This window comes from Haemorhous mexicanus, chromosome Z (assembly GCF_027477595.1).
Source record: "Haemorhous mexicanus isolate bHaeMex1 chromosome Z, bHaeMex1.pri, whole genome shotgun sequence".
In the NCBI taxonomy this organism is placed as follows: domain Eukaryota; kingdom Metazoa; phylum Chordata; class Aves; order Passeriformes; family Fringillidae; genus Haemorhous; species Haemorhous mexicanus.
In genome coordinates, this window is record NC_082381.1 from 72625636 (window position 1) to 72639177 (window position 13542).

General features: G+C 39.6%; 1 pseudogene; it reads left to right on the forward strand.

The window, feature by feature from the left end:
- Positions 1-280: 280 nt before the first annotated feature.
- LOC132342018 (chondroitin sulfate proteoglycan 4-like) overlaps positions 281-13542 on the forward strand; it is a 35869-nt pseudogene continuing 22607 nt past the window's right edge.

Here is a 13542-nt window from a genome sequence, read left to right on the forward strand (position 1 = left end):
AGTGGGTGAGTACTGACAACAGCTGTAACCCACATGTGGGCAGGTCCCACCTGAAGCACGCACTAACCCACAGCCGTGAAGGGCACTCGAGGCTGCGGGAAAGCACTGCCCCGTGTCCCGTCTCAGGCCGGGGCTCCTGAAGGGAGGGCGAGCCGGCGCAGGGGCTCCGCTGTGAGGAGGGCGGGAAGAAGGGGAGGGGGGCGGAGGCCGTCCCGGGGAGCGGGCGGGGGGCGGGTCCCGGGGTTGTGACACTCCCCGCCGCTCGCCAGGGCTGCCCCCCCGGCCCTACCGCCGCCCGCGCTGGAAGAGCCCGGCCCGGCCGCGGCTCCGGCATGGCCGGTGCGCCCGCCGCACTGCTGCGGCCGGCGCTGCTGGTGCTGCTGCTGGCCTCCGGCCGGCCCGCTCTCGCAGGTAGGGCCGTGGCGGGGCCGGAAGGCCCCTGCGCCCACGGGGAAGGGGCGGCCCGGCAGGAGCCCCGGCGCCCGAGCTGCTTGGAGCACTGGAGCAACTTGTTGCCGGTGTTGTCGGGAAAGCAGTAGCCTGAAGGGGCGTTCCCCTGTCCCGGCCTGGTGGGGCGGAGTGGGCCCCGTGCTCGGGCCAGCTGCCGCCGCAGCCCCTTGGCTGGGAGCAGGGGCGGCGGGCGGGCGGCGTTGGCGACCGCACAGGTGGTGGGACGGCGGGCATTTTGTGAAGGCGTGGTGTCCTCTTGCCTTAGAGTGAAGGCCGAGCTGTCCGCTCGGATGTGAGCCCGCCTTGTGCCTGCCTCCCCTCCTGCTGCAGAGACGCTGAGACTTGACACAGCTATACTTCCTAATAAAAACGTGGATGCTTTGCAAGCAACGGAGATGTAAACCTTTTCCCTCCACCTCTTACCATAATTGTAGTATGTCATGAGGAAAAGTGCTGAGGTAGAAACAGGAATATTCCCTGCAATTCCTTCCCTGCTCGTGCGTGGGAACTCGTAGTCCCGATGATAAGTATCAGCCAGCAGCTGCAGGTATCTGGGTTTTAGCATACAGCTTCGGCTGTCCTGTGCCTGGCTTTTCAAGACTGGCCAGGCACCTCACCAGTAGTGATGCATGTTAAGGTGCACGTCTTGGGCAGTCATCAAAACCATTGAAACAGCCAAAAACTTAACCTGCAAATTCTGTTTCTTCTTGAGATGTAACTTGGAGGACATTGCAATTTGAGCTTAAAAGACTGGTATTAAAGTTTATTACTTTCATATATTTTAAAAACGATTGGATGATCATGCATTTTGAAGAAGTGTGGTTTTTCATCCACGTTCACCCATCTTCCATTCCTCACTGCAATTGCATATGAGACAAACCATAATGTCTGTAATGTTCTTTAGAACGAGTGGTCAGTTCTGTGGTTGTGTGGCATCTGTTTCACTAGCTGAGAAGACTGGTTAGAAATGAACTAATATTTAATTGTAACCTTAAAAAAACCTTTTTACTTCAGAAGTTAATGAAGAGATTAATGAAATAATTAAATTCAGATACTGTCTATGAAATACACCAATGAGAGAATTTCAGTGCATGGAGCTCTAAGTGATGTTCATCAGTTTTGTGAGTGAAGACCCTGCAGCCAGAGTGGATGGAGGAATTTTTTTATTCCTTATAGTGATGTCTCAGACATACCAAGGATGTCAGAAGATTTGAGTGCCACTGAAATGGCAACCTCTAGTAGCAGCAGCATTGTCTTGAAGACATGACAAAGGGTTTTGTGGATATTACTGATAGAGGTGTTAGGCCAGGCAGTGCTTTATGGCTTGTTGTTAGAGTGGTGTCCTCTGTCCCTGGCACTGCAGGGAGTGTAAGGCAAAGCCAGATGAAACATTTCCAAACCACCTGGTAGAGACACAAGCCTGCTGCTTCTAGGTGCACCATCCTTTGATGCTCTGCTTGAGCTGCCTTCAAGCTGACATTGGCTAGGCCACATGGACTGACTTCACCACCAGGAGAGCTTGTTAAAATCCAGGTCTCTTCATTTGCTCCTGGTGCTGTTACAGCTGTAACTTCAGCCAGAGGCAATCTAGCAAAAGGGAAGAAACAGTCAAAGGCTGGGAAGGAAAAAAAATCCATGAGCTTCTTATAGGCAGTGCACTGATATTAGGTTTTAAGTGACTTTCTTAACTCTTCAGTTTTCAGTGAGTTTCTGTAGTAGAACCAGAAAATAACATCAGCACTGTTCATTTCACATTCAGTGCTTTAACTACAGGGCTGTCTTTTATCTGGAAGTCATAGAATGCTTTGGTTTTGAAGGGACCTTTAAACATTGTTTCTAGTGTGTAAAGCATTTGCAGATGCAGCATAGAGATATTCTTCATTGTGTACCTTTTAGGTGAGTGTAAGAGGCTTACACACTCTGCTGGTGTTTGATTTACCCTCAAAATCTCACTAGATCTTACACTGAGAGTGTGAATCAACCCTGAGAATTCCCTTTTGAATAACTGTTAGATTTAGCCTTAAAGGGTATTCCCAATGAATCTGGCAGCTTCCTTTTCCACTTCATTTTTTCCTATGTTATGTGCTGTTGATATCATCTGCTACCAGCTTAGATAAGCTGACAAAAATGGAGGAATTTTTCATTATGAAGTGTCGTCTTTTGATTCTTTGGATTTTTTTTCACCTCTCATTCTGCTGCATTACTTTTGCTATTTGTCCTTGTAACAAAGCTTCATTAACCCAACTCCTGTGGGTTGAAATATCAGCACCTTGTTTTGGAGAGTATAAGAATTTGTAAGCAAACAAAATTATGTATTTTGTCATTGTGGTGATGTTTTTCAATCTCAACAGTGGATTTTGATCTTATCTGTGATACAGCAAGTAATGTGTCAAAAAAAAAAAAATACAGTTCTGCTAGCTGTAAAAGAAATCATGCCAAGGCATTGTAGGTGGTTCAAAATCCTGTTAACTGGTGAATCAGTGGCTACTTGCCCCACCTTCAGTGACGGATTCGGACTCTGAAGAGTTTTATGGAAGGCAGAAGGTTTAACTTAGGTTTTTTTTTTTTCTTTCTAGAAAATTCATATATAGTATAAATAGCAAACTTGCCTTGTGGTACTCTGCGAAATACTGACTTCACAGCTTCATTCTAGTTATTCTAAATTGCACTGTATAATCCATAATCTCTCTGCTTAATTTCTTCCCCCAAAATCAAATATATGAATTTAGCATAATATAAAAATTTATAATTATTTAACCTATTTCCTGTCTAATTAGTTAGTCTTTATTTGTTCTGGGGACTTGTCTCTAGTTATGTTATTCCACTACTTGCTTTAAAGAGGAGATCTTTATTTACCTCACAGAATAACATTTTTATGTACAACAATAGGTCCTCTCAGTATATAAATTTAATCTAAAACCTGCAAGGTGTATTTGAGCTTTTTGATGAAAGCTTCTTTTAAACTAGAAGCAAACTGCTGGGGAAGAATTCCTTTTTGTTCCATTTGGGATCAGTTTTTGTAGGCACAGTGGTGACTGTTTCTTTGGAAGAAATATGTGTATTTCAGTAACGTAAAGATCTTTCTTGTGTTTCTTTGGGTACTTAATATAACTTGATATTACATAGTTGTTGGCTGTGGGTTTTGCTGAAATCTTGTTCTTGGGAAAGCTACGTAGAATTCTTATACATCCTATAGCAAAGTTTTAGATACTATTATTGATTGTTATTTCATGAATGAGCTACTAAATGAGGTCTTTGATCCAGTTCAGAGTCAGAGTTAAAGTCACACTTTATAGGAGTTGTTAGAGTGCATTAGATTAAGCATGGGGACAGCTGATGTAGGAACTGGAACATTTAAACCTCAAAAGTCCTCTGCAGTAATGCTTGATTTTAAAATGAGAAAATTATTTCAGAATGAAGCTAAAAACTGCAAAATAAATATCTAACTGGTGGTGTTCTTATAAGCTATATCCAAACACAGCTGAAAGCATCATAACCTTTGGCAGGTAGAATTTGAAAATAGACACGCTTGGAAAAAAAAAAAGGTCAAGGACCAGCTTGAAGGTATCAGAGCTTTTACTAAATCCTCCTTAAGTACATCAAGAACAAAAACCCTGCAGAGGGTCTGTGCAGCCAGTTGATTAAGTTACTACTATAAAAGAAGCAATCAGAAAGGGCATGGCTGCTGCAGAGAAGCTAACCTAAATGGCGTTTACTGCTAATTGGGAAGATTCCCAAACTGAAATTTCTTTTTTGGGGTGGTGGAAGGGGAGGAGAGGGCTTGACCTAAAAAAACTTGGTGATGAAATAACTTGCTTGCTAAGGGTAATGTCTGATCTCATGTTTAAACTCCCTGGTACCTGAAACCTGGATGGTGGCCGATTTTATGCTAATATTTAAAACAAGAATTACCAGGGGACTGTAAGCCTGACATCCATTACTCAAATTTGTAGGTATTGTAACAAAGGATAAAAGATGCACAATTTTGAAGGAGTCTGTAAGATTTCTTTAAAGAGTCCCTTACAAACCCTTTGGAGTTTTCTTGATGGGGGTGGCAAGGTGACCAAGATTTAGTGTTTCAGATACTTTTAATGAAGTTTGGTGCCAAAGGCTTTTTAGCATTCATAGGCATGCAGGGCTTTGTATATTAAGTAATTGATTAAATAGGAGGAGTGGTAGATGATTGATTTTTTTTTTTTTAATGTGTCGGTGGGAAGTTACCGGCAGAATTTTGGAGAATTTGATCTTTGAATCTGTTGTGTTGTTCAAAATAGTAATAATGGGGATGGTAAAAGCAGTGAGCAGTCACATGAAAGCTCTTACTGGTGTTACTGTTCTCAGAGCAGAAAAGAGGGAAGACAATGAAGGAGGCTTGTTCAGATTTGAGTGAGTGGCCAGCAGGATGGTGGGGTGATTGGAAGCTGCATACAGGAAACAAGAGGACAGTTATGCCTGGAAGAGAGGGATGAAAACATCTGAAGATGACACAGGTGGCAGGAGACTTGTGGGTCTTCTCTGCAGAGATGACATAGATTGTCTCTGATGGAGATGTAAGAGCATGTTGTAGATGAAACTGTTTCCAAAGAGAAACTAGAGGAATACTTCAGAGAGAAATTCTCTGGCAACTACAAAATAGACTGGGTGTGACAAGCTCAGGAAAAGACCTGAAACAAACAAACAAAAATTAAAGAGTATTTAAAAGAAATAATTCAGTATAATTGCTTGGTTCTTGCCGTTCCAGTCATCACTGTTGGAGATAAGAAAACTGGGCTGTATTCATCCCTTGTCCATTCTGGTATCGCCATTGGGCTTTTATTAAATTGCTTGGTTTGGTGAATTTGATATCTGAGATTTATTTTCATTTGTATGTGAATAAGTGTATAGAAAATAATATAAATTTTTTGCATATATACAGGTATGAATAAGAAAAATTTTTTTGTGTGCGTGTGTGTGATTGAGTTTCCTATTTATTTTCCTTTATTTCTTTCAGTATCATTTTATGGTGGTAGCTTTGTGGAGCTGAACATGGCAGAAGCATCCCCTCAGACATCCTTACAGTTGCAGTTTCGGACAAGCAAGCCACAGGGACTGCTTCTTCTTGCAGCTGGGAAGACTGATTATTGTTTAGTGGAGCTGCGCTCAGGATATGTACAGGTATGCTTTATAACTGTAGCTAAAAATTATGTGTAGCCTGTGTTTATCAGAGTTTTTCTTAAGGCTGTTATCTATAACAGGATAACTAAACAAGTTGCTGTTCAGAGAAATTGAAAAGTCACTTAATATAATTGATAATTTCAAAGTATTGCTTTTATTTCTTACAATTATATCTCTATAGCCTTGAGATCTCTAGATCTTAAAATCAAGATCATTGTGTTCAAAGCGTAAGGTTCAGCAAAGACAAAATTTCAGATTTGATGATGTTAGCATTACAGAAAATGCTTGTATCCAAGTAATTGTTTTTCTGCAAGGTAAGTTTTTGAAAGATCACTTTTATTTGGGCTCTCAGGAGTTGTTTCCATCAGAATTGCAGAGGAGTCCATTGCTGCTTCTGCAGTTATTCAAACATCTGTGACAACAAGTAAACCTACACAGAATTTTATTAGGATTTTATTTTTTCAAATCTATTTTGTAAATTATATGGTTAGTGTGAAAAGATATGAAAATTAATGTATTAACTATATCTAAATGTATGATTGTGAAAAAGATAATTTTGGATTTTTATAGTTAAAATTCTGTCTCTTGCAGTTAAGAATTAACTTTGGTGTGGGAGAACAAGTACTGCAGTCTCAGCAAAGATCTCAGCTGAATGATTTGGCTTGGCACCTGGTTGAACTACATCATGAACATGATAATGTCACATTGGTAATTGATAAACATGATAGAACGAGTGCAAAAATGCCTGGAATTCTTTATGAATTAAACATTGGTTATGGATTCTACATAGGTGGTACTGGTAAACTTGATGTTCCCTACCTTGTTGGAGCTCTACCCAGTTTCCGAGGATGTATTGATGGTGTGATATTCAATCAGTTAGACATTCTGATGCCTCTGAGACCTTCTCCTGGCTTCAAAAACATCCATGAAGTTTCAGCGGGGTGCAGTGATGAATTCTTTGCAGGTGAAGAAGAACCCATTAGTTTCTTCAGTTCCAGGTCCTATATTTCTTTCCCAGCATGGAATGTGGACGATGAGGGAATCTTTGAGTATGCCTTACAAACCTCAGCTGCACGTGGCTTGCTGCTTTATCAGCCTGGGCAAATGGGAGATTTCATTGCAATGGAAATGGAAGATGGTTTCATTAGAGCTTATGTTGGAAAACATGAAAGTAGAACCCATCTTTCTTCTTGTAGGTCAGTCAATGATAGTCGTTGGCACTACATCAAACTGAAATTTACTGCAGAATATTTGCAGCTAACATTGGATGAAGAAACTGTGAAAAAGTCATTACCTCCCCAGAGTAAGCTGCCCCTTCTGAAGGGATCTTTCTTTGTAGGTGGCATAGATGACAGCATACGATCGGAAGTGATGAAGTTAGTATCTGGGAAGTATGCCAGAGGAGGATCCTTCAAAGGCTGTTTAAGGAACCTGAAAGCCAACTCAGAAATCACTGAAGAATGTTCTAGTAACTAAGGACATTTCAGCTGGATGTGAAATGCCAAGTTCTTTTAAAACAAATCTTTCTTTAGAGACAGCTGAAAAGAACCCTCCTGCAAAAGCAGCTCCTGTATTTGCCATTTCCCATGAAAGCTCGATTTCTCTGGGCAAGGAAGACAAAAGCCACCTTTTAGTTCTGAGTAAGTTGATTGTGCTAGAGGGTGAACAAGCTTCACTTGAATCTAAGCATATTAAAGTTAACTTAGACTTTGAGAAATTAGGAATTAATCAGTCACAAATTCTTTTTGATATAAAGAAACCACCCTCTCATGGACACTTGAAACCGAATGTTGAACCATTGCAGGAGGTAAATACATTTACTATTCAGGATGTGTGGCAAGGGAAGATTCTATACGTCCATGATGGCTCTGAGGTCACTTCTGATTATTTTAATTTCTCCATTTCTGCCAGCAGTAAGAAGATTGTGTCTCCATATTTGGAAGGAAATGAGCAGCATATGTTTAGCATTACTGTTACTCCAGTAAATGATGCACCTGAGATCATACTTCCTAAGGGAAACTTGCTTCTTCTCTTAGAGAACTCAAAGAAATGTTTGACTAATGACCTGATAAAAGTTCTAGATGATGATACAGACTCTATGGGTCTCGGACTTTCAGTGCTTGGAAATCTGAATGCAGATGCAGGATTTTTAGAAAATTCAAGGCATCCTGGAAAAGCTATCACTACTTTTTCTTGTGAGGATTTAGACAAAGGCACTGTTTTCTTTGTCCACACAGGTGTCAGGAACTCAAGGATTGTTCTCAGGGCAAGTGATGGTGAGAAGGTGAGCAACACTGTTGTCTTACGTGTTATGGCAGTTCCTTTGGATTACAGAGTTGTCAACAACTCAGGAATAAATCTCCTCCAAGGTGTTGCAGCTCTTATAAGACCCAGGCATTTGGCAGTTGAAACAAATGCTGTCCTCCAGGAACTGGAGATACCGTACGAGATCACAGAGCCACCTCACTTTGGTCAGGTCCAAAGGCAGCATTCAAGGGGGTTATGGAAGCAAGTCAGCTCTTTTTCTCAACGCTCTCTTCAGCGCAACCGGGTGAGATACTGTAGCACTTTTAAAGACATTCAGCTGGAAAACATTACTGACCAATTTAAGTTCAAAGTTAGCATAGGAAACAGAATCAGTGAAGAACACACATTTCCAATCAGAGTGAAATGGTTAAGGTACAATTTATTGAAACTTGCTCCACTAAAAATTGAAAAACCAGAAAAGAAGTACTTGAATTCTGATAATCTGTTTGCTGTGATTACAGATCTAGAAATACCTGAAGATGAGCTTCATTTTAAACTTCTGTCCCTACCGAAGAATGGACAGATACTGCTTAATGACCAACCTTTGAAAAAAGGTTCAGTCTTTAGCCAGAAAGATATTACTGATCGAAGAGTGGCATATGAATTAATCAGCCAGTACCATGAAGACTATGATTCATTTAGATTCCTCATTTCTACAAAGTATCTGGATTCTAATTTCTATGACTTTGAAGTCTACATCAAATCATATTTCAAAAACATTATTTTGACTAACAATGGCCTTAATGTTATTGAAGGGGAAGGAGAATTAATAACAAGCACAAAGCTATTTGTGCAAACACCAGATAGTAAAACTTTCCAATATGAAGTTATACAGTTTCCTAAGCATGGGAAATTAAAACTTACTAATTTTTCTGGTTCATTTGAGAATAATGACAATCTTACAACTTTCACTAATAAAGATATAACTGATAAGTGCCTTATGTATGTGCATGATGATTCTGAGACCATGTTTGATGAACTTCTTGTCAGAGCTTACAGTAAAGAGTCAGGAAAGGTGGCAAACTTTGATCCAGAAGTAGAACCTTTGTCAGTAGAAATCAGATTCTATATTTCTGTCCAGCTGAAGAATGATGAGAAGCCAGTTCGCGTAGTTGATAGGATATTTGACATAGTGAGAAATGGGCAGCGATTATTAACTTTGGCAGATCTTTGCTATCATGATCCTGATTCTGATTTTGATGATGGACAGCTGCTATATACTAGACGTGGTATTTCCAGTGGGGACTTGGTGCTAACAAATGATACTTTGCATAGACTCTACCAATTCAAACAAGTGGACTTGGAGTGAAAGCAAGTTCTGTTTATACACCATGGTGCAGATTTTGGGCGTTTTGTGCTTTTTGTGACAGATGGCAAGCACTATACTTCCTTGCTTCTGGAAGTTAATGCCACTGATCCTTATGTTAAGTTGGCAAATAATACAGGATTGTTGGTTCAAAAAGGAAAAGAAGAAACTGTTTCAACAGCTAACCTCAGTGCTACTACAAACCAAGACATAAGAAATGATCATGAGCTTACATACAAGATACTCTCTTTCCCAGAATATGGAAGAATATATGTGAATAATGTATTAAAGGATTCCTTTACTCAGCTTGATCTGATAAAAGGACATGTGACCTACAGACATGATGACAGCAACAACCTTATTGACGCGTTTAACTTTACAGTCCATGCTGGAGATGTCCATCTGGATGCTGGACTACAGGTTCACGTGTATTTGGAAAGTCATCAGCAGCCACCAAGGATTGTGAACAGAAACAATCTCTTAGTTGAAGAAGGAAAACCAGTGAAAATCAGTAAAGGAAAACTGCAAGTAGGTTAACTGTGTTGTCCATTCCTCCGGTCTTGTAGTAAGTTTTCCTCAGTTTTTTTAGCCATTGGCAGTGTCTTTAGTTTGTGTCTTCACTTCTTTAACTCCTTTTGATTACCACTAATATGACTGCATTCTGGGTGGTTAGTTCAGGAGAGACTGACACAAGCAAACTTCCATTTTTAGGAAGGAAAATGGATCGTGTTAAAGAAAATACTGCCCATAGTCTTTGACTCTGTTACATATTGGTGCATAAGAAAATCTGGAGATCATCTGGAGATTCTGCATGTATATATTTGTTTTAGGTGTAACAATTATTTGTACTCCGTGTAATGCTCTTAATTGAGCTAGTGGGGAATGCCAAGGAAGAAAGTTGTTTGTTTGATTGAATTTGGAGCTAGCCCAGTTAAAATTGTTTGAGAGTGATATCCAAAATTTTAAAAAAATAAGTCACAAAGTTGAGGCTGCTTCTTTTTGATTAATTCTTCTCTGCCCCATTTTTGTGTGTAGCCTTCGAGTAACCACCACGAGAGGGCTCTTTCTGCACGTTGCTGAAATCCTGAGTTCCTTGTTTCAGGCAGGGATCTCTAGATGTGAGGCCAGTAGTTAATTATGCAGTACGTTCCTTTTAAAAACTTACAAAACATATTTGGGGTTACAAAATGGCTCCCATGCAACCTTTATTTAACATGTGTCTGCTTAAAGTATTGTATTGTTTTGGGAACTGTGTAACCCAACTAAGAAGTGCCAGTTTAGTTTAGTTAGGTAGACAATCCCAGAATTAAAAGTGTAAAATTCAGAAGAGAATTATAGAATTTCTCCCACTTCCATTTGAATAATTTTGGGATATGTTCTTAAATTGAAGGTTGTTCATGAAAATAGTCCTCCATCCGAGATTGTGTTCACAGTAAGACAGCTTCCAGTACAGGGATACATTCAGAGGTTTTCCTCAGAAGAAAATTCTCTCAGTTCTGACCAAAGGCCAGCTTTGAGCTTCACACAGCAAGATGTCGACGAGGGCAAAGTCCAGTATGTGCAGACAGTTTCTGACCAACTAGATGTCCATTTTTTGCTGGATGTGACCAATGGTGTCAGAACAGTGAGTGGAATAGAGATCTCTGTAGACATCATCCCCAGAATGATTCCACTGGAAGTACGGAACATCACAGTTTTAGAAGGGGGCTCAAAAGCCCTGGTACAAGACTATCTAAAAATTTCTAGTAGACACTTTGCAGGACTCAGCTGTGCATTCATTTTAACAGAGCAGCCAAAACATGGGTATATTGAAAACTCTAGTGTTCCTGGAATAAAGTTAGCTACATTTACCAGAAAACAGGTAATGCCTTTTGATCTTCTTAGACGTAGTCTTGATTAATAATTTGCTTTGCTGAAAGCTGTGGGATTTTGTGAGAGGTAGTGAGATACAGGAGTTTGAGCTTTATCCTGGCCTTGAGTTAAAGATCTTTCTGTTTTTTCCATCTGGTCATTTGGAGTGGGGAGGGTGGCTGCCTTGTTGTGGTGAACCACATCACTTCCTTGATGGCACTATTGACACACACTAATGTACTGTAGCCACAGTAGACTGATGGGCCACTCACATTCAGGCAGAGTTGTAGATACTCTGGAAATGTGAGACTGTGGGTGTATTTTGAAAAGACCAAAGGAAGTGCTATGTAGATTTAACAAGTAGAAAAGTGGGAAAAAAAGTAATATTTTTAGGTAATTTATTTGCTCACAGATAGCCACTATATGCCCGATGTGCTAATTTTCAGTCATTTTTCTCCAAGAAGCAAGATGGTATCATGGGTCACCATCTACTACTAGCACTGTGTTCAGTTTATAGATTCTAGGAAATGTTGTTACATATAGTGGGGTTGGATTTCCATTTTTCCTTCAGGAGGAAGGAAAGAATGCCAAGACTGGAAAGATATTCTGACTAGAATATCTTGAATGGACAGATAAGCAGTAAAATTTACTGTTGTGAATGGAGCAAAGATAGAGGTACAATCTGATATTACAGCATAAGTAAAATGTTCATGCAATAAGTACAGAGAGCCATGACTAGGATGTTTTCAATGTGACATTTATTTTCTTCTAGCCTCTTTAGTTTTTCAGCTTGTTATATTTTTCAGGTGGACCAAGAATTAATCTACTATGTTCATGATGGCAGTGAAGAACTGATGGACAGTTTTACTGTGATAGTAAATAACACAGAGTTGTAGAAACAGAGTTTACCCCGAACTGTGTTTGTAACTGTTACTGCAGTAAATGATGAAGCTCCTGTTGTAAAAGTAAACAGAATTCTTCAGGTAGGTTTGTCAACCTGTTAAAATTAATTCCATTAATTCTGATGCCATTTAATGCACCTTCATTAACAGACTATTAGGTTTGTATCTGGTAGGATAGTCAGTATGTAGTATATATGTAGTAGTCCTTGGATTTAGAGAAATTAATGCTAATGAAAGGAGGCAGTACATAGATTATTTGTATTTAGGAAGATTTTAGACATGAAGAACTCTTTTGGCTGTTGTAAAGTTTATCTAGATGGCTAAATGAGCATTCTTTTAATCTTAAACTTGTATGAGGTCTCTTGGACTCATGTAGGGCTTGTGAGGGTGGATGGCTTGCACCTGGATGTTTGTTACATTTTTATGTTGTTTGCTGAGGTGTCTTGAGGGCTGTTAATAAACATGTATTTGGTAGTTAGAAAAGTACTAAGAATAGTGATGATGAGAATGCCAGCTTTTCACTATTGTATTTGCACAGCCTTCCAACCCTATGCCTCTTGCCATGAAGTGCCCTAAAGGGTCAGACCTGTTGAAGTACATTCTACCGCCTGCTTTTGTCCGGATATACACATAATAAATTCTCTCTTGTCCGGTAGGATGGGACAAGAGAGAATTTATTATGTGTTGGTTATTTCTTACAAAACAGGAGTAGTTTCCTTTTAAAAAGTTGTAAATAATATGATGCAATGTGTGGAAATCTAGGGTCATCAAAATATTAGTCCAATCACTAAAGCTATTACTTCAGAAAATCACAGTGTGATACTGTGAGCTAAGAAAAAACATGTTAACTTTTTCTAACTGCCTTACCCCCAGAAAATCCTGAAGAAAATTTGAAAGTTACCTTTAGCTAAAGCTCTTAATAACCACAGCTGACTTTATAATCTACAGATCTTTGAAAAGTTATCTACAGAAGTGACTACTGTCATTTCAGTTTCAGTGCATTTTTAGATTGATTAATTAATTATTTTGTTTATTTATGGTATTTAAACCAGGACATATTTATATAGTATTTGTTTGTGTTATGATAGCAGTCAATAATGAAAACCATTTTAGTAAAGACACTGAGCCCAAAAAGCCCCCCACATGTAAAGACTTTCAATCTGAGGTCTGATGAGTCAAAACAAATTAAGTGACTCCAAAAATCAGGATGAAATGAACATGGTCAGCTAAGTGGTCACAGTAAACCAGGTGGAAGACATCAAGGCGGAGAAGGTATTTAGGAATAGGCTTGAAAGAGGATGTGCAGGATATTTTGAAGCTGCAATCATTCCCTGTTCTCTATGTTGCAGTTTATAAATGAGTGGTACCAAAACATGCATTTAATTTTATGTAGGTAATTGTGTGTTGTAGAGGGAGAGTGTGTTACTGTAAAGATGATGGTAACCTTGTGTTGTATATTTCACATATTTTCATATGAGAAAATACATATTTTTTTAACTAGCTGTAGTGGAAGTATTGTACAACTTCACAGTGAAAGCAGATAATCTGCAGATGCCCACAACAGAAGATAGC